General features: G+C 37.5%; 1 protein-coding gene across 1 annotated transcript in view; it reads right to left on the bottom strand.

Annotated features, from left to right (window-relative positions):
* nlgn1 (neuroligin 1) overlaps positions 1 to 3,036 on the bottom strand; it is a 261,716-nt gene extending 258,680 nt beyond the window's left edge. The window contains exon 1 of the mRNA XM_073875957.1: positions 2,613 to 3,036. The gene's annotated coding sequence lies outside the window, so the exon portion shown is untranslated. The remainder of the gene's footprint in view (positions 1 to 2,612) is intronic.
* Positions 3,037 to 22,953: the final 19,917 nt, after the last annotated feature.

Here is a 22,953-nt window from a genome sequence, read left to right as displayed (position 1 = left end):
CATCACACATTTTTTACGACTGTATTTCTCTTCATAGGGAGTGATTTCATGATAATGGCTTCTTTCCAAACAACTACACTATAGCAATTACGACATTCTCTAAAAAGAGACTCTCTATGCCGATTATAAAGCACAATGAAAGTAATTTCTCCGGTTCGAGACCCGGCTAGGTGAGGTGGCCTTTTTGTGTGGAGTTTCCATGTTCTTCCTATGTCAGCATGAGTTTACTCCCACAGGCCAAAAACATGCATTGGAGATACCAAATTGCTCCTCCCCAAACCTGTAGATTAACTTGTGTGGATCAACTTGTGTATAGATTTCCCAGTTCTCGCCGTTAATATAGCCATAGATGCTGGAATGGCGTAAAGAAAAAAAAGAAGGAAAAAAAATCAAAGCATTGCAATAGGACACCAACAATATATCGATGCAGATACCTAACGTATACAGCAAGAAGTATAATCTGACACATCACATCAGAATCACAGCTTTACATTACGTTCAAACCATAAACAAACGCAACCACTGAGTTGCCTGTGGTGCAAAGTAGGGATTTTATTGAGACACCCACTCAGCATCCACACACACTCTCTCATTCATCACTTCCCCTTCACACTTCCAAATAGTGACGAACGCAATGCCTGCAGATCATGGAGCTATCCTGATATCACAAAATAAAGAGCACCAATAAAAGCAGAACAAAGCCCTGGTAATTAATCACCATATAACAGACAAAGCCTTAATGTCAGCTCAGTAATTGGGAAGACTACCAACCAATCTGTAAACTTAAAGACCCACTAAAATGCCTTGAAATGTGAAGCTTTGTTTGATTCTCACTGAAACAGGAAGTTAAGGCGGGGCATACTGATGGGGCCCCTCCCCTTTAAAAAATAGCAAGTAGTGTTTCGTTTACCTCACAGCCTGGAATCTGAAGTGTACACAATGATGTCATTAAAATCTTTGATCTGTACTGGTGATAGACTGTAAGTTTTGAATGCTTTTATCTCATAAATATTTTGGAGCACACTATTTTATAGACATCTTTATGGCTAACATGTTTATAATAAAAGCCAAAAAACACTTTTATGGGAATGTTAAGGTTGCCACAAGTGTACTGACAGCAACTAACCTACTTTATTGGAAATAATAGTACATTAACGGAAAAAAATAAGGAGAGAATACATAAAATGTGTTCATGTGAAGACAAAACTGGTTTTTGGAAGCGGCTGCCTTCATTTATCACAAGCCATGAACCAACATTGGCTGGAAGAGTCAAAGCCTCCATTATTTATGGACTGGCTCCCTCCCCTGTACACACTGGGTACCTGGTCTTTAGACAGGCAGGAGGAATAAAACTAGCTAAATTCTTCCAACACGAGTTTTTAATGCACAAAATGACAATTGACAAACATGGATTATCCTTATTCGTTATTTTAGAAAAGCTGCGAATATTAATAAAACGTCCGAAACGATTAATCCTCCTCATCAGTTCCTCTTAAGATGTTTTGAGGAAACTGAGTAAAGCGATAATAATAAGTCTGATTTAGAATCACCTAAAATGTCAAGTTTATGTACTATGACAAAAAAATCACTTACATACATAACATATGTATATTGCAATGAAGGGACACGAATTCATAAACAGCGCAGATGTTGAACTTGCTGAACCACTCGTCATTACGCGTCAAAATATCCATGGTTATCAAACGTAATATGTGATTTTTCATTTTATGTCGTAATCGCACAAACATCTCCCGCCGTCATCTCATGAATGGCAAGTTTGCTTGATCATCACGCCGGCATTTGTCATTGCGCCATGAGATCTGCACAAGTTGTGCGCACTAAACGCCTCCTAAACCATCTCTATCATCCAGCATTAATGCGTGTGTTTGACGTGGTGACCAAAAATGTTTCAGTTTTCACTTAATATGACAGAAGCAAATGCTTTTAAGTCTGTATATAGACGAGACGACGCGCGCGCACATGCGTTCCCATGCAAAAGCGCGACGCGATGATGGCAATGTTTGAGTCAGAGCTCATTATCAGTCAATTAATAGGAGCTCGAGTCATTTGTCGGATTAATTATAATTAAGGCGGGTAAAAATGAGTCTCACCTTAATCAAAACAGAGCAAACCATACTAATGCAAGTCAATTGGATCCGCACTTTAAATACATTTCACTTTCAGCAATAGGTCTCTCTCAGGGCAAGACGTTTTATTTAAAAGCTTAGCTTATTTAAGTTATCTGCCTGTGGCTACTGACACTGAAGAAAAGAGTGATAAATATTTTACATTAGAAGATGGATATAGCTCTTCACATCCCATATTAAGAGTCACGAGATCTGTGGATCACAGTTTATGGACACCATGAAAGGCAGATAGATGCTGAATTCTTATTTTTTCACATTAAAATAATCAGTTTTATCCAATACTTTCTGTAATCCTGTAATTTACTTACTAATACAATAACATATCAAATGCGCACTGTAAGTTTACTGTGTGCTATTTTTTGCATGATGAGTATTTGTATTTCAATTATCTAATGAATAAAACACGACAGTCTCCTTTAGAAACAAGGCAAGCAGCTCGGTAGATAAATGGATGGACATAATTACCATGAAGCTCTATTTCCAACACTCTTCAGACAATCTGCCCCTTTTCCAAAATGTTGGGAGTGCATCTCTCGCCAGTGACGGCAGGAGGAAGAACAAACACAATCCAAACGAAGGAAAAGCTCAACCATGAAACATTTGTAACAGCGACATAATTCGGTCCAACTATTTCACAGAGTAAAGCAGCGCGTTATCTTCCTATTGCAGTTTTAAGACTGATGTTAATCCACAATCCGTCGCCTCGTTGGGAAAACAGATCCGATGAGGTGTCGGCCTGAAATCTCAGCGCAGTGAAGGTAAAACACTAAAGGAGAATTTTTTGCCCTGGTTCCTCACGGTTGTGGGTTCCCGGGTTGATAAAATGCCGATATCTGCACTTGCCCTCAGCAGCACGGAGCGGCTCTGGATGCGAGACTCAAAAGTGGAGCAAAGACGCACCTAGCGGCGCACAGAGGAACTGCAGCGCGTTTGCAGAGTATTTTTTTTTAAAGAGACATTGAAAATCTTTCCCAAGTGCATCTGTTTAAAGCCCATTATGTCATGTTGGTCTCATAGGTTGTGTATTTTATCTAATTTTAGATTACTGTAAAGAACGCTCATGCTGATGTTGAGATGCTTTGGTGGAAATTATTTTTGGGTATGACATGGCCGGATAAGTGCTCACAGAAATTGAATTGTACTAATAGGTCTCCAGGGAATATGTCAGTGTTGCGGCAGACAGGTCTATTGCATATGAGACAACTGACCCACCCCTGTGCTGCAATGATACCCTAAGCAACCACTTATTTGAAAGTCCCCTTGAGAAGTTATACAGATAGTTCATCCGTGCCTATTTATTGTGCAAGGGTCCGGAAAAGATACAAATAAAAATGGCAATAGTTTTTAGAGTCCAGATTTCCCTCAGTGCATAAATAGCCTGACATAACTGTGAAATGTAAAGTATCATCTGGAACATAAAAAAAGTTCACACTTTTACATTTAATATTCTCTTTGATATCTTACACAGTGCTGCTGGATGTGAAAGCAGCTAAGGTATTGTAAAGAAACAGTATGACAGTATCTGTGCCTCAGTCCAGGAAGATCCCAAATCTCATTCAGGTCACATGACTACAATTTCACAACTGGACAACTTCTGAATTACTTAAGAGGCAGGTTATTGTACTATTTCACTCATTTTAAATAAATACATAAATCAACCTTAACATGAAAAAAATAAGTTTATAACCATATCTCAGATGCCAATATGTGGTGGCTTAAATACCAGTGTGGGTTCTCTGTTAAAGTTTTCAAACATTTTTATCAAATAATTTTTTCATAGTAAGTGCAGCTTTCAGAATTGTCACATACTTATCATAGAAATGTGACATCCATATCAATGTTACTTTCTCATAAATGCGCACACAATAAATAAATAAAATAAATACTTGTTCTTTGAAAAGCCGTCCCTTCTCCATTTGTTGGGTATTATTGCTTCCGCTTTGTGCATTTTAATTCACAGAATTCCTACAAAGTGTGTTGTCTCCCAAAAACTTGTGTCTTTTTTGTCACATCTTATCTAAAATAGAAAACAAAACGGTTTTCTGATGTTTTGACTTTTTTATGACAGGCTTAAAAAATAAACAGATGATTAAGCATATTGGTGATAAATACATTCTTTGAGAAAATATGTTTTAATTTTTGAAGAAAAATGTCACATAACGCTTGAAATTGCTCAGTACGGTCCAAAATGAAAATTGCCCTTATTTATAGAGATATAAAATATATTGGCTAATAATATAAGCTAATAGTCATGGCCATATATCCTCCAAATTAAAGAGAACAAGAAAATGCAATGAATTTGAGCTCTTTGAATAGAAAACGTAATGAAACATCACAAGTTTAATTTTAGTATGAATGGTTTTATCTTTAGAATTTAGTTAATGCAAGTTTTGTGGATTAGTCCATTTTCTTAAAAAAAAAAATCCAGATAATTCACTCACCAACATGCCATCCAAAATGTCGATGTCTTTCTTTGTTCAGTCAAGAAAAAATTATGTTTTTTAAGGAAAACATTTCAGGATTTTTCTCATTTTAATGGACATCAATGGACCCCAACACGTAACAGATTTAATGCAGTTTAAACTTTCATTTTCAACGGAGTATCAAAGGACTCTAAACGATCCCAAACAAGGCATAAGGGTCTTATCTAGCGAAACGATTGTCATTTTTGACAAAAAATTAAAAAATATGCACTTTTAAACCACAACTTCTCATCTATCTCCGGTCCTGTGATGTGCCCATGCGACCTCATATAATTGCGTAATGCCGTGGAAAGGTCATGTGTTACATATATGAAATGCACATTTGTGGACCATTTTAAACAATAAACTGCCACAAAGACATTAATTAGTATCATTCCACATACAACAACGTCGGAACGGTCCTCTTTCTAAACACTCTAAAGTGCATATTTTTTATTTTTCTTGTCAAAAATGACAATCGTTTCGCTAGATAAGACCCTTATGCCTCGTTTGGGATCGTTTAGAGTTGAGTTAAATGTTAAGTGTTGGTGTCCATTAAAGTCCATTCAAATGACATTCAAAATCCTGGAATGTTTTCCTCAAACAACCTAATTTCTTCTCGACTGAACAAAGACATCAACATTTTGGATGACATGGTGGTAAGAAAATTATCTAGATTTGGACTAATCCTTTAATATAACCACAAAACTATCGGCATCTGCATACTATCTCAGTCTGAATAATCGGCTATCATTAAAAAAATATTTTTTTTTATTTTTTTTTCTAATGATACTAAATGTGAGGGTGTAATTGATGAATAATTTATCATTTTTGTCCATTTAACCCTTTACAGTCATCCTTATCTTTTTTTTACAAAGTTATAGAAAATGCACTAATAATATTATTTCATTGCAACTATTTCACTACAACCAAGCACTCACTGACAACCTTATTCATTCTAGTGGAAGCATCTAATATACATCATGTTGTCATAGCCCGTGCATAAAGTGGTGACTTTGTGTTAAACACAGCTGATATCTACAACCCCACCTCCAAATTTGCCACACAGGTCAGTTACAAGTCCTTGACTGTAAACTCCACTAAACTAATCACTAAACTTAAATCATTCTTAAAGAGACCCCACCACCACCACCACCCAGATGCATTGTGGCCCTTCTTGATCAATGTCATTCTGTCTTACATCATTTCATAAATACTGCATGCTTTAATTGACATGCTCTTTTTTTGGCCAGGCAGTGGCGGATGAGCTATTGAAAGTTTTAATGTGCATTTCACATTAATATACTGCAGTCATTAAAAGTGGAATGCTGGCCTGACCTCTGCTGTGATTCATTCCACCCACTGCATCTAAAAGCTGCATTTCACCAATGAAAACATGATGAAAGCTTAGCATTCAGCAAACCACCTCAGCTTCTAATATCTGCTAAGAGCGCCAAACAATGTCAATTACACCACTCGCTCTCCTCGCTTGAAACATCCAAGCCCGCAGAATAAAGCCTCAATCCACATACTGTATCTCACTTTTAAAGCATAGTAACGGTAATGACACATACTACCATCGACCTTGACAATTTAATTGAGATGATAGCTTTACGCTCTTTCGGAGGGACATCTATGCCGGGGTCCTGTTTAACACAGAATGCATTAAAGTGTCTTCTTGACACTTCCATATGTTGTCTTTTCTGCCATTCAAAGGCATCAAATTGTTTGTTTTCAAGGCACAATGTAGGACAAGCTCGTGTCCAGATGTTTGGTAGACCCAAAGAGGCTTTAGATGAAAGGCTACGGCACATGCCGACGTTGCCTCAAGTGGACCGCAGCGTGCCAGACGGACGCTGGTGTAATAACTGATCCGCCTCCGGCAGGCTTTGGGATGTGGTCCCGATTCTGGCTCTCAGGGGTCACTGCATAGGCTCCCACACTTTCTCCCTTCCACTTCCTCTATGAGTGTATTTTTTCTTATGGAAGGATGAGAAAAAGGGGCCAGGCTATAAATAACCATCAGCACGCATTAACAGGCACTCTGTGAATGTACCGCTGCCGAGCAAATGCTAATTACGGTACAATACAGGTGGTGTATCTGCTTTTGGGAAAAATAGAGAGAGCAGATTATGAGGACACCCAGTTATCTGTTATCTTGGAGATGGACTGAACCAAGCACTTCTTAATAGCTACTGCGGACACAAGCCTTGGGCAAAGGCACGCAGAGTACAAAGAGTGGGTGATTAGTGAATGGGTCAAGTTGTAATCCAGCACTGCATTTATCAAAATGAAAATGCTTCCATTTTTGATTACTGCTTGCTTCCAGCACTGCATTAAGCCTCTTCTGTGTGTATCTAGGGATGTGTGAGGATCTGGTGGGTGGAGGACATTTGCAAACCAGTTTTGATGTAACCAAATTTCGTTTTAAATTCACCTTGTCTGTTGGAGACTGACAGGTTGGGATTTAATGCTTAGGATTCTGTGACACAACTCATCCGGGAATGAAAGGAGGTTTTAAAGCAGCACATTTGCATTCATGCACTGACAGATGTTTTTGTCCAAAGTGACTCACAGTGCATTTAAGCTATACGTTGTTTACGGCATGTGTGTTTCATGGGAATCAAACTTATGACTTTTGAGCGGTTGGCTGAACATCTGAAGCATACGGCATACTTTACACTTCAGCAGCTTTGAAGTTGTCCTCTGATTGGTTAAATTATACAGGGTTTCTGCGAGATGTGTGTGTTGCGTACTTTAAAGGTCCAAGTGGAATAACACAAATCCGAAAGGCATGCAAGAATGGAGGACCACAAGACTCATGCAAAATGTAATAAAGAACTTCAATATTTAATAACTACCTGGACAATAAGAATAGCAATTAATAGATTTGTTTAAAAAATAATTAATTAACCTATAGATAAATAGACAAAGTAAAAAAAATCATTATGTAACATTTTATTAGGCAATAAAAAGTGAGATTATAAAAATAATGTAGAAATGAAATATTAATAAATAATAAACAAATAATAAATAAATAAACACTCAATACGTTCGTCATTTTAAAATTACATTTACAAATTCTTAATTAAATAATGGAATTTCAAAATGTATTTCAAAAAGCGATTTAAAAAGAGAAATAAATAACTGGATTTATAAATTGAACTACAAATACAGGTTTAAATTAGGCATTTAAAAGGGGATTTCCGTTTAACATTTCTGTTTTCATTTCCTGATGGTCCTCCTTATTCTTTTCGCTATTCGATTTGCTTTTCGTTTTAGCCTCTCTATTTAGTTTTTCGTGACTCTTTAGGTCCTTGCAAATGGTCAAATGAGAAATGCAAATTAGCTATGGCCAGGTGGATGTAACAAGCTCGCTGATTGGCTCTGATTGTACATCATGCGCAGATTTATAGACCCAAAGAGTCACGGAAAAGCTAAATAGAGAGGCTAAAACGAAAAGCAAATCGAATAGCGAAAAGAATAAGGAGAACCATCGGGAAAATGAAAACAAAAATGTTTAACGGAAATGCCCATTTAAATGCCTAATTTAGACCTGTATTTGTAGTTCAATTTATGGATCCAGTTATTTATTTCTCTTTTTACAATGTTTGAAAAACATTTTTAAATTCCATTATTTAATTAAGAATTTGTAAATGCAATTTAAAAATGATGAACTTATTGAGTGTTTGTTTATTTATTATTTGTTTATTTTTTATTAATATTTCATTTCTACATTATTTTTATAATCCCACTTTTTATTTCCTAATAGAATGTTACATAATGATTTTTTTTCGTAACTTTGTCTATTTATTTATAGATTAATTAATGCATTTTTAAACCAATGTATTAATTGCTATTTTTATTGTCCAGGTAGTTATTAAATATTGAAGTTCTTTATTACATTTTGCATGTATCTTGTGGTCCGCCATATGCAAGGTTCACAGCAAAAAGGCTTTAAAAGACATACAAGAGTTTTGCTTGACTCAAATTAGTGGAATCTAAAAGAGATAATGTCATTGTTTTTATGAACTTCAGAGCCCTTTTGTGAATAAATGATTTACCGGTTGCACACCGGTCTGTTATTGTGGATACATCTCCTCGCCCCTAAACATGACAAGGCACAAAGCAAAATGTGATTGGTTGATTTACGTGTCAGTCATATGGCATCTTGGCCATTCAAAGCGGCCTTGGTTTACAGACCCTTAAAATGAAGGCTACACAAGAATAATTGCTACCTTAAAGACAGTCGAGTCATAATGCAAAGAAATATTTATATTCAGACATACAAGCATGTCCTGTCGTTTGTTAAGTTGTCCTTACCTGCCTTGGACTGAGTTTACTTTTACTGTGTGATAAATCACCTTAAAGACTGTTGTGTCTCTGTAAAGTGCTGCGCATTCAACCATGTCAGATTTGAATACGAAAATGATAACACAGAAAGAGGATCTGCCACATTCAACATGGAAAAACGCAAGCTGGCGTCTTATTAAAATGTATGAAAACAATAAGACACAGGGACAGTTGAGGTGCTGCTGTTTCTAAGCGATTGTCATTTTAGACTGGGAAAGACACAGAGATGGACTATGCAGTAATGGAATCAGGAAAAATCACATAATCTTGGTTTAAACCCAAGTATAATCACCATGTACTAACTACACTTCTGACCAGCCTGGTCTCACTGTTAATACGTAGTAATAAAGGGGAAATATCATGAAAATCTGACTTTTTCCATATTTATTTGCTATAATTAGGAGTTTTTTGGTGATTGTTGCGGGGACAATTCTTGATCTTGCTGCAAGTTTTCTTAAAAAATGCGATGGAATATGCAGGATAATTACACAATTTTCTGAGGGAAAATTAAGGGAACTTGCAAAAACTGCGAGAACTTGCAAAAACTGTTTGCAGCTTTTGCAGCTTTTCAATGATGTTTACATCACATAATCACTTCATAACATTCCCATGGAAACAGGGGACATGGCCTAAACCTACCATAAACATAACAGATAGACAAGTGTAATCACAATTATTTATTTATTGCGAAATTTCAAAAGCAGTACCAAAAGTAGTTAAAATTATGATGTACTGCAGCCACGATCCTCTCTGGAGGATAAGACGTACAAAGAAGTATTATGCTGCGTTCACACCAGCCACGGTAGAGGCGTCAAGCGCGAGTGAATTCAATGTTAAGTCAATGTGAAGACGCATTGACGCGCGTCTGGAGGTCTCACGAATGGCGCGAATTAAGCTTTGCCGCGGGAAACGGGCGAGTTGACCTGAATTTCCGCGTGAATGTCTCGATGACTAGAATTTCACACGCGAATGAAGCGAGTAAACGCAAAATGTTCAAGCGGCAAACTAGACGCGATACACGTGAATTTGACGCCTCAAACGCAGCTGGCGTGAACCCATGGTCAAAGAATTAATCCACGATAACGTTAATCCAGCTTCTCTCTGTCAAGGCGCACATTTAAATTCAAAATTACATAAAAACACGTAGGAGCCACTGAGCCTTTAATATAATAGCCGTAAAGCAATGTGTCGTAAAGCTTCTTGATGTGCAATATTTGAAATTAAATTCATTACGAATTCGAGATTTGACATTTACGATCGTAATGAAAACTGGAATCTAAATCGCTGGATAAAGGGCTGATTTGGATCTGTTTCTTGCAATTGTATGATTTTTAAAAATGTGTATTACAGCGAATTAATAAAATTAACATGTTTTAATTAACATTGTTGTGTTGCATAGGCGAAAACTTCATAGCAGAAAATGCCTTTTGTGTGTCATGGCAAACAAAGTAAATATTACAAAATGGTTAAATGATTACAGAAATGTTATTCATTTTAAGGTTTTAAAGCAACACTAAAGAGTTTTTGCTCTTTGCTTCCCCTACAGGTTGGAAGCGGAATTGTCTATTACCATTGTCGTAAATAATTTAGCCTACTGCAGCAAAGCGGGCTCTGATTGAACTGTAGGTCAGCCGTAAAGCAAGTTTTTGTAGTTTTCAATCGAACTACCAGACCGCGACCCCCGATGGTTGGAAACTTCTTTAGTGCGGTTTTGGCCTTTTTTGGAAATGTTATTTTAAGGTAAAAAAAACTCTTTAGTGTTGCTTTAAAGTGTAGTCTTGTTTAATATGTAATTCTCTGAAAGTCATAAGCACTTCATTAGATACACTCTAAAAAAATTGGTGCTAAATAGCACTAAAAGCTCGAAATCATAGGGGAATCATTTTTAGTGCTATATAGCACCTATACAGCACCTATGAAGAACCATCTGGGCGTGATAAAGCACCACTATAGCAACAGATATGGGTCTACACAAGTGCTAATGGTTCCCCTATTATTACGAGCCAGTGAACCACTTTTAGTGCTATTTATTGTTTTTAAAGTGTAAATGAGTAAACTGTCTTAAATAAATAAGTCCACTGCAAACATGTCATTAATATGAGTAAGACTTGCCAATGCCTGCGATTTTAATTTTCATGAATAGGAATACGTACAAATCTGTACAGCTATTAATTGTATTAAAATTTCAGTGTAAATGTACGTGTGGTACAACCACCCTTTACCTAAAAAACACACATATTCTCATGAAATTGCTCTGACAGAAGTAAGGCGCTGTGTGGAAACAGTAGTGGTTAGTTCATATCATGATTACCCCTAGAGGTTTGTAGGACTGTGGCTAGAAAATGAAGTACAAACCAAACCAACGCAACAGTGAGCAGAGCTCCACAAAGAAACCCGAGTGCTGCTTTCGTAGAAGAGTTCTCAGTTTTCCACTCAATGACTGAATGAAATCAAACAGCGTCTCTCTTCTTCAGAAGAATATGGTTAGAGCCAGACATGTTCCAGCAAAGTGACTCGTATCGATTTCTGCAGAAGTGAGACATCAGGTTTGGATCTGATGCCAAAGGGAGTCAGCAGCCTATTGTTTTTGGAGCGGGGTGCAATCATTTGATATCATCAGACTGTAATGAATCTGAATAGAGGAGAGTTGCTGCTGAAATTAAAAGCATCCTCTGCGACCGTAAATAGGTTTCTGAAGCACAGCCCCTTGGCTAGGATCTGAGACTGAATCAGTGGCAAATTCAATGATAATATTCCATCAACACATCACGCTTTATAACTATATACTGTTGGTAGAAATGAACGAGCAGTATTTTAGACTTTCTAACATAAAATCAAAGCATTCTGCCACAGCTACAATATTATAGTAAACTACAATTTAGCTGGCTAGTGGCAGTGGTGATATGAAGGTCCATTGCCAATGTAATGGGATAAAACTATAGAACTATAGTATAAAAGTGTAGATGGAGTAGCTTAGTGCATCTGTTCCCCACTACCAAAAGCATTTTGGAAAAGCATGGATCTTCAGCACACAGAGACTTTTTTAATTATATAAGGCTGGTGGAGAGACCCGGGCAGCGTGGCATATATTGAGCTTCTACTAAATCTTGTTTATGATGTCACACAGGGGTCAACTGGCTCATAGCAGCTCCTGGCACTAGCAAAATAAAGCCCAGTTGGGATGCTGCTGTCTGGCCCTGTCCGTGGTGCTGAAACATGAATCCTCACTGTGATGCTGGTGCTAAGCTTGTCAGTACTGGGGTTAGGCAATATATGGAATGAGTATTGTAATAAACAATTAAACATAACATTCCTAATGTTTCAAGTTAACATTCTGTAATAAAGCACAAGTAAACTACCAAATAAAAACAACAAAACAAAGACACAAATAATGAGTGCCTAAATTATGGATGCCTAAAGCAGCAATAGTATACGGTTTAACCCTCATAAGACCCGATTTTCCTGTATACGTTATAGTTCCTTGGGGGTAAAAATGACCAAAGAGATTAAAAGAGTGATTACAAAAAATATATACATTTTTAATTATACAAATAATATATCATTTTTTTCATTTACTTCCAATCTATACATTAATGCTGTGTTTTGGGAGATATAAAGTACTTTTATACTCGTTTACCACTCAATTCCTAAACGACACTATTAGCTTGCCTGAAAAATATCAATTTTTTATGAAAAATTCACATAAATTATAATCTAAATTTGATTTTAAATTGTTTTTAGATATTGATCTAGGTGTTATGTGTTGAATTCAGCCATTTAGTGTTTAGAAAAAAACATAAAATGATTACTGTTTAGGAAATAAATCATTTTGACCAGCAGAGGCCCATAATGACCCATTCATTTCATTGGATGTAGCCAACTGCTCAACATCACTACTTCATTGATATATTTTGTAAATGTATGTTTATATAAACATTAGAAAGGACATTCAAAAAATTAATATTATTTCAAATACTAGAATATTTTGTAGTTTTTGATGCATTTTGACATTTGACAATTTTCCAAAATGCCACAGAAATTTGACAGACTGTAAGTGTGTGTGTGTGTGTGTGTGTGTGTGTGTGTGTGTGTGTGTGTGTGTGTGTGTGTGTGTGTGCGTGTGTTTGTGCGTGTGTGTGTGTGTGTGTGTGTGTGTGTGTGTGTGTGTGTGTGTGTGTGTGTGTGTGTGTGTACCTGGTAATTATCACGTTGTAGGGACCAATTGTCCCCACAAAGAGGAATACCCATATTTTTGTGACCTTGTGAGGACATTTTGATGTCCCCATGAGGAAACAAGCTTATAAATCAAACAAAATGATGTTTATTGAAAATGTGAAGTAGCAGAAGGGTTTCTGTGATGGTTGGGGTTAGGGATTGGGGTAGGTAGGAATAGAATATACAGTTTGTATGGTATAAAATGCATTACGTCTATGGAATGTCCCCACAAAACATGGAAACCAGAATGTGTGTGTGTGTGTGTGTGTGTGTGTGTGTGTGTGTGTGTGTGCGCACACCTGTGCGAGTATTTTACATTTTTGCATCTGTGGCTGTTTTTTTGTATTCTGGATGCATTGATTTTTTTTGACAAATAATTTCATTTAATTTCAATTGGGGTCATTTTTACCCCCAAAAGGGACTAATTAAAGGTAGGGTAACATATTTTGAAAAATGCTAACGGTAGCCGCCTAGCAATGAAATCGCGATCCCGCCCTCAAGTCAAATCGCCATCCAAAGTCACGCCTCTTTCAAAACACATGAACACGCACAGATCAGACGGTCACATCTCATGTCTCATTCACCAGTGAGAAATCTTTACAGTACAAAGTGAATAACACTTCCAAAATAACCAACATAAACAACTGGTTTACATCAGAATTAGTTTAAGCACACGTTCGGTTGTGTAGACGTAGTAACTATATCGTTACGCTAATCCGTAAACGAACACAAATTTCATAAGCAACGCAATGTTTCATCAAAGTAGAATATCTGAATCCATCTCAATACAAACATATCGCGTACCTACCATACCAAAATAAACAGTGCAATGACCCTTTCAGACCCTTTGCCTCCTGCAGCTGTTTGCATCTCGTTGTAAAGCAGTAAAAGTTATCGATGTTCATTTGTGTTTTTGCTCTTGCTAATCCAGGCAGTTTTTTTATTTTATTTATTTATTTATTCTTTTTTTTTAATAGGGACAGATACAAAAAACATAGATTATTACATCAAGAACAATCCGATGCCTGTATCACAGTGTTTATAGCCATGGCTAATTCGCAACACCTGTCCCTAGAAGGGCTTTTTAACAGTTAAGATAATAAGAGAATAAAACATAAGAATAAAAACAGCAAGTATAATAGAATGTCCAAAAACCAGTTAAAACCAGTAAAAACAGTTTAACATTTTGTTAAACATGTTAACATTTTGTTTTCAGTTAAAAACATTTTGCTGTTCTAGCTGTTTACAGACAGGAGGTGAGTGCACGTGAACGCGCCGATGACGTATGGTGTCTGCGTGGACTCGCTGCGCGGTGGGCATTCAAATTACGCTTACGTATGAGGGACAAAAAAGGAAACGTCCGTTCGGACTGAAATCTATGATTGGTCGAATATTTTTTGGTCCTTTCAAAAATAACATACAATTCTACAAATACATTTAAACAACTTAACACTGTGATTGCTATCAGGATGTGAGGAGACTTTTAACCAGCATAACTAAAAATGTTTCAGGATCAAATCTGTTACCCTAACCTCTTTAGAACGACCGAATTAAGCACAGTTTTTTATATGAATCTTGACAGATAATCTGGAAAAGTCACAAAATCTATTCCACCGAGATGAAGGGAACCATGTTTTTAAACTAAAGAATAGTAGCTTGGGGGTAGAATTGACCCCAAGGGTCTAATTAGGGTTAAGTTTAAAACCTATATAAATCACTGTTCACCCACAAATCAATGTTATAGTAAGCATTCTCGTATGCAAAAACCGAAAATGTGTCCGAAAGTAACAGTCTGTCTGTCACACGTCTGAACTAGTACTCACTGAACACATCGACAGTGCAGAAAAAATGGTTAGGATACAGGTAATGAAAGTATAAACTTTTGATATACTTAGAAAGGACTCCAAACAGAGCCCTTCAAGTTGTTTTAACTGCAGTTCAAAACCTCTTAAGCTCATTAAATTGATTCATGAATACATGTCCCCTGAACAAACTGCATCAAAGCTCTCCACAGAGAGGTACCCTAAACCAGCCTGCACTGAAAATAAGTACCTGCTGCACCCCTTACCGTCTGTAGAGTAATAAAGTAAACTTTTTTCCATTGGCAGATTTCACAACCCTGTTGATTCACTAATCAACGAGCATCCGCCCAGCCCTGCCGATGTCATCGGTCCAATACGTCAGTGCTGTGAAAGTAAACAAGCAGTAGGAGGAGTTGGGCTCATTTTCACATTTGATAAATAAAATCCTGGACAACCTGTGACAGGAAGTGTGGCGCAGCTTGTGTTTTTCTCATTTGATGCAAGGTCAAGCAGATCCGTCTGCTTTGGTATTATCTGCGGGTCGTCTTTAACACACACACACAGACACACACACACACACAAAACCTGTAATGACTTTGAAATCACATTCTGTCCTTGTAAAGCATCTTTGGTTGGTGCAACTACTAATTTGTATTCCAACACACACAGGACACCAGCTTCATCAGGTTGGGTTACGTAGCCAAAGTGCTCTGTCTTCTTCGATGTAAAAAAGGTCTCCTGCTCGACTTTTGACAGGCACAGGGCAGAAAAAAGTTTTCCCTCCACCTGCCAGAATGTTTCGCTGGAGATAAAGAGAAAAGCCTTGGTGAAGAGGCTGAATTTGTCAACCACACAATGCTCTGAGCATCCCTCGGGTAGCATAATGAGTTTAAACTCTGTGAAAAATCAACCCGCTGCAGATAGAATAACCTGAGCGGACGACACCCCAAATGGATTTTGCCTTGAGAAAGATGCCTTTAGCCCAAGATCTTTTGCTCTGAAATGTGATAAATATCTAACAGCCTCCACTCTTGTAATAGCTCTTGGAGCCGGTAAGAACAAGCAAATCTTGCTTTTCCATTAGATTTTAGAACTCTATTGATGTAATTGGTCTGATTAATGGATCGGTGAGCAGGTGCTACATCGTATAAGAGCTCTAATCTTTCTCCATTTTATAATTTACAGGTACATTCGTGTCTTTAATGGATGTATATCTCATAAAACTTGCCCATAATGGGGAAGAGTTACACATGGCTAATCTAGGTTTTGATTTCCATCATCCTGCCCATCTCTCTAGAGCCCAGAGAGATCTAATTACAGGATTTTACAGACTTTCTACATTCACTCAATAACCTATTATGCTTCGAACATCATCCGACTGAATATCACATTTTAAAAAATGAGTTAGGAAGTAAAAGAACCCTTTTTACCTTCCTAAATGTTTGCATTGTGACCTCACCAGGTGGAACCGACGTTTGATCTTAATGATGGCGGTGGGTTTCGCGAGCCGGGAGCAACAGGTAGCCTGCCGTATAATGAGCCCATTAACTCCCATAAGGCAAGGGATTCGGCAGTGAGGCTCGGGCGACAGGAGAGCCGCCTGACATATTGGACAGAAGACATGGGGGGGGAAAGACACGGAGACCCGGAGGAAAAACTAAAGCTGAAGAAAATTGTCAGTGTTATGAAGAGCTTTGGGTTCGCTGTTGCCATAGATACTCCGTGTGGCCTTTCCACTCGGAAAGTGCGACTGAATCAACGCATTACTCTGGCACTCCGAGGCAGGTGAACACAGCCCAAAAATCAATGGTGAGGAGTGGGCAGCTATGCAGAACAGTGAAAGAATAGTTTATTAGAACAGAGACCTACAGTACATGGAAGCAGATAAGACAGTCACTCCGACTGCAGCTTAAGGCACCAGAAGCGCCATGATGTATGGAGTGCGTGAGCTGCACGCGGCTGGCTGTTGTGTAGGCACCGTCTAATTCATCATTCCATCACGGCATGCGTTCTGGGGAAGAAAGGGAGCCAGAGATGGGATTTCGACCGGTCGCATGTGCTGTTGCGTATCAAAAGGAGCATCAAATCATGACATCCATTGAAGAATTCCAAACTGCAACAAAGTGGCTATTGAAGAGTGCTTCCATTCTCTCTGCACTCTCTGCATTCATACACGCACTCTCTCATGCACCCACCACATATGTACAATCGCCGGAGATATACTCAAGAGCTTTTAAAAACTCAGACAGCCCCAGATTAAAGCTGGACGAGCAAGCAGCTGAATATCCTCCATAATAAAAGTAATTGATATGATCTCTGTCGCTTTACGGTCAGGCCGAAAAGAAGAATGTGCACTTACCACACCACCAAACACAATGCGCTGTAGGGGACAGCCATCATGCCATCAAAAATTAAAGTGACTAATTGGCCATCGCAGTAAGCCGTATGGTTAGCATGACAGTAACGACAGAACAAAGTTGATGAGCATACTTTTGACACGCTGTGAACAATCCCAACTGTACATCTGCGACTTTTTCACCACAGAGACTGAGGTCGCATCCCACGTCATTGAGTGCTCTCACCCACCCCCATCATTGCAGCTGGGATGGGGTCCTTGTAGAAGTGAGTATGTTGAGTGTTTTTATCATCCCAATATTGCACAGTACTGACAATTACACTTAGCGCTAAATATTACGTATTGCTGTGAATGCAGCTGTATGCAGACATGCAACACATTGTGAATTCACATGTGGGTGCATGAATGATCTGAAAAGTGGAGAGGCAATGACAAAACATATCAAATGTGACCCTGGACCACAAAACCAGTCATAAGGGTTACTTTTTCTAAATAAAGATTTATACCTCACCTAAATCTGAATAACAAAGCTTTCCATTGATGTATGGTTTGTTGGGATAGGACGATATTAGGCCGAGATCCAACTACTTTGAAAATCTGGAATCTGAGGGTGCAAAAAAATCTAAATATTGAGAAAATCGCCTTTGAAGTTGTCCAAATGAAGTCCTTAACAACACCTTACTAATACATTTTTGATTTGTTTACGGTAAGAAATTCACTAAATATCTTCATGGAACATGATCTTTACTTAATATCCTAATGATTTTTGGCATAAAGTGTATAATTTTGACCCACACTGAAAAAAATGATTCATTGAATTTAATCCATTTTTTTAAGGTAAGTGGTTGCAATCAATTTATTTAAGCTACATTTAAACAAAAGTTTTATATTTTGTTTTACGTTACTAATCTTTTTTGTTTAAATGTAGTTTAAATAAATTGATTGCAACCACTTACCTTAAAAAAATTGATTAAATTCAATGAATCATTTTTTTCAGTGCATACAATGTTTTTCGGCTATTGGTACAAATGAAGAGTTTGCAAAACACGATAAACGCCATTTAAAAAATATATAGTTACCGTCAAAATCAGTATTGTATCAGGTCAGAATTAAAAAGTCAATTCTTCTTTTAACGCACAATCCGATATTGGCGTGCTATTCTGTAATTTTTTCTCCCTTTTTTCCAAAACGCGCTAAACGCCAGTCCTCCTTCCTGCAGAATGCAATAAATCTGCTTAATCAATCACAGCGCACCATTCCACGCATTGTAAACAATAATGGCGGCGCTTTGAACACAGAATCCTAGTTTTCCTCATCTACTTTGTACTTCGTGATCAACAAAAAAACAAAAACAAAAACAAAATAATACTTTTGATGGCATTGATAAACCTGTGGTGGTTTTCTGTGGCGGAGAAGAAACGTAAGCCATGAAAATCGAATAATTTACGCGAGAAGCACTCGGGGAGAAGGAAAAATGCCAGCTGTTGCTTGTTCTCCTGACAGCATCAAGCTTCTGTCATGCTAACAAAGTGACCCCAGGAGATCTTATGAAAAACTTTCCATTATTTTACTCAAAGTCAACAAAAATCGAGCAGGACCAGAACATTTTACAGCTGATCGCTGTCAAAAAAGTTAAGCGACGACGTCCTAAGGATGACAGCAGCAATGACAGTGTACTTAATATGACAAAGTAAATGTTTTGATTAAAGGAATAGTCTACACATTTTCAATATTAAAATATAATATTACCTTAACTAAGAATTGTTGATACATCCCTCTATCATCTGTGTGCGTGCACGTAAGCGCTGGAGCGCGCTGCGACGCTTCGATAGCATTTAGCTTACCCCCATTCATTCAATGGTACCATTTAGAGATAAAGTTAGAAGTGACCAAACACATCAACGTTTTTCCTATTTAAGACGAGTAGTTATACGAGCAAGTTTGGTGGTACAAAATAAAACGTAGCGCTTTTCTAAGCGGATTTAAAAGAGGAACTATATTTTATGGCGTAATAGCACTTTTGGGAGTACTTCGACTGAAAAGTCCGCTCCCCTTCTCGCTCTCATAATGGGAGAGGGAGGGTGTTACTGCGCCGAGTCGAAGTACTCCCAAAAGTGCTATTACGCCATAAAATGTAGCTCCTCTTTTAAAAGCGCTACGTTTTATTTTGTACCACCAAACTTGCTCGTATAACTACTCGTCTTAAATAGGAAAAACGTTGATGTGTTTGGTCACTTCTAACTTTATCTATAAATGGTACCATTGAATGAATGGGGCTAAGCTAAATGCTATCGAAGCGCCGCAGCGCGCTCCAGCGCTTACGTGCACGCACACGGATGATAGAGGGATGTATCAACAATTCTTAGTTAAGGTAATAACATATTTTAATATTGAAAATGAGTAGACTATTCCTTTAATGCCATTAATGTTTATTTTTTTAATCAGTGTAAACCACTAGTCAACTAAATGAATATAACATAGTAATGATGAATGCACATTTATATATTGATTCAATAGATTTATAGTGTTTTGAAAAAAAATGTCATGGATTTAATGCATATTGTGGAAAAAAATCAGTTTTTATAATAAATCTTTGAAAATATTTTTATGCTATTATAACCTAAGTATGCTATGTGAAAGTTTGTAACAGGAAATTGTGTTTTTCATCTTGTCACTTTCTTAGTATAGAAAACACAATTTTGAAATTAGTCAAAATTGATTTATTGTGTTTTGGATCCAAACTCTTCAAATATACGACTTATGACTGGTTTTGTGGTCCAGGGTCACAAATGAACTCAAGAATATTAATGTAATGTAATTAATATTCATTATGACCAGTAGTCTTACAACAGGACAGTCGCTTTGCATCAAATATACATACTCACAAACAGTTTACAATACTGTATATACTAGTACACACATTATGACTTAAAACATCCAAAAAAATTCAAAGCTCTGTTATATGCATCTGCAATGTATCATGCCTGGAATTAGCAACTTGTGGTCTCACCATGAGATGTTTAAACAATATTGAGGAGAATACATATATTCTGGGCTCTTATTGGCTGCTGTTTTTTTTTTAGTCTATAAAGTCATCCATTTCAAAGAAATACATAAATTTACCTTTTAACATATACCTTCAGATTAAAGATCTCTAAGATCATGGGAAACATTTCACTGTTAGACCTTTTATTGTCTATATGCGGTAACTCACTGGCAACATGTTACTGTAACTGCCCCATTACAGTACCATAACTGTACATGTTTTTACAGTATGCCTTTAAAATGTATTTCATTTCATAGATATATTTTATTTTTCCATTTTATATGCTTTTAAAACACTATTTTATTCAACTACAGTAGCACTACTGCTGTTGTTTTACAGCGGTCTACCGCAAAGTCAAAACATACAGTAAATCACTGTAAATTAAATGTTAATACCCATAATGCAATGCATATTACAGTAATGAACTGGAAAAGAAAAGCATGGTATTTTACTGGGCATTTTGTGGTAAGTAACTGTAGAAATTGCAGTTAAGTCTAACAGTTTTCAGTGATGTGTTTTCCAAACTATATATATGAAATTTGTGGGGAGTTGACATCTTGCCCCATTAATAATTGTTGCTACACTCTAAAAACACATGCTGGGTTAAAAATTACCCAATTTTACTCAAAATTACTAAATTTTAACCCCGGGGTGTGTTCTGTCCATTATTTACCCAACATGGGTCAAAAATAACCCAATCATTTTTAGAGTGTACACCCCTGAAATCATAAAAGAATAAAGAATGGTGCGCTGATGAATATCTATGAAATAATACGCTGCAGAGCCTTTTGAAATAATCATGCTTAAACATTTCTTTATACTAGGAACGTTTGCATTAATGCTATGCACCAGATTAGGCCATTATGTCCCGGCAGAATACAAAGACGATTACAGAAAAAAATGATACTTTGATTAAGCACACTTGACTAGACTTGTAATTCGGCAAAGCTTAAAATTAAATGCTACATTCTGGGCCGGGGCTGAGGTAACAATTGGAGCTAAATTGCAATCACCCTAAACTCTAAGACCACAGAGCAAGAGAGAGATCAGACAAAGCACTGGGGAAATCGAAGCCACTTGCTGAAGGCGCCAAAATTAACAGCGAGCCATTCAAATGCTTTTGAAGCATTTTAGTCTTTATTTTTTTCCAGCGGCAAAAACACACCCTGTGAGACTTTAACAATTCCTTAACAAAACAACTGACTAGCGTCTGATGCCGAGTGCTTCTCAAATTAGCCGTGATAAATGGCTTCCGAAAAATTGTTCAATTAAGCAACAATTTATTGCTTTTCTCAGCATGTGAAAAGGCATATTTTTGGTACAGCCCCCCCTTGTGATATTTGTAGTCAAATTTGATGGCTATTTTAATAGCTCCTCTTTAATTTTCTAAATTTGATAAGTGATGTCTTTTTAATGACCTGGCAACGCAGCCCTGGAAAGGTGCATAATTAAGTGTCTCTGCTTTTCTATAAGCCATTTTATTTCAAAGCTAAATTGAAAAGACAAATGTGTTTTCCATAAGGCCATTTGTTCATCTGAAGGTTGTGTGATAGTTAACAATTGAAACATTCAGACGCTGAACTGCACATCTTAGCAAACTTCATTAATCATTTCCAAAGTGTCTTTTGGGGCTGAAATTTCTCCCGTCCAATTATATCGGCCTCTTGGTGCATTAAAATAGCCCAGCACATGTCCTCAATACTATGCACTATATACTGAATACTTTAAATCTTGGAGTTAATTTTACCAGCGCAGCGCCAATGCACAGATTTACACAATAGCGGCATTGTTTCACTTGATAAACCTAAAGTGAGTCCCACGCTGATGAAATGACCTAGTATTGCTAAATAATTCATACTACACAATTCAAGTAAAAAGATAAAGATTCAGATGTGTGTGCAGGCCACCCCAGGTCTGTTTTAATGTTATTTAGGTTTTTCACATGAGGATATCTGAGTAAGCGCTCAAAAAGAAGAGCAGCCACACCGGTAAGGTGTGATAATTCCCAGCAGGCAACTGGCAACTTTCCCTCCTCCTGTCAGGAGTAGATTTCTGCCACTGGTTGATGTTGTGGACCCAAGGCTAACGCTGTGTGCACACTACCAGAAACTTTGTGCCGCCCGTCTCTTTCAATGAGGTCGTTGGAGGTGTTCCTAATTCTTTTGTCCTAGTAACCATTAATAAACTAATGAGTAACCGTCCACTGCACCCTTCACTACCACTGATTAAATAAAGCAGAAGATCATCACTGGGTTCGTATAAAAGGAAATGCGAAGTGTTACACCATAAAATGGATCCCAAAGCCAGTTTTCCTTCACTATCCTGCATTACTGCGTGAATATTACCCATCCATGCCCTAAAACAACTTACGCCTACCTGGGACCCAGTAACCCATATTACAAGCCTTGTGGTAGTCTTACTCATTATTTGCAATTGATGTGGTACCTTTGACGGTCAGCGAGGGAACCGCCCCCCTCACTCTGGGTAGATGTAGCAGAAGCGTTAATGCCTCACTTAGCATCGCTCAGTTCGTCCGTGAGATACAAAAACACGCGGCCGTAACCATGTGGTG

The sequence above is a fragment of the Misgurnus anguillicaudatus genome, chromosome 14 (assembly GCF_027580225.2).
Source record: "Misgurnus anguillicaudatus chromosome 14, ASM2758022v2, whole genome shotgun sequence".
In the NCBI taxonomy this organism is placed as follows: domain Eukaryota; kingdom Metazoa; phylum Chordata; class Actinopteri; order Cypriniformes; family Cobitidae; genus Misgurnus; species Misgurnus anguillicaudatus.
Note: the sequence above shows the minus strand (reverse complement) of the source record. Positions and strands in the feature narration are given on the sequence as shown.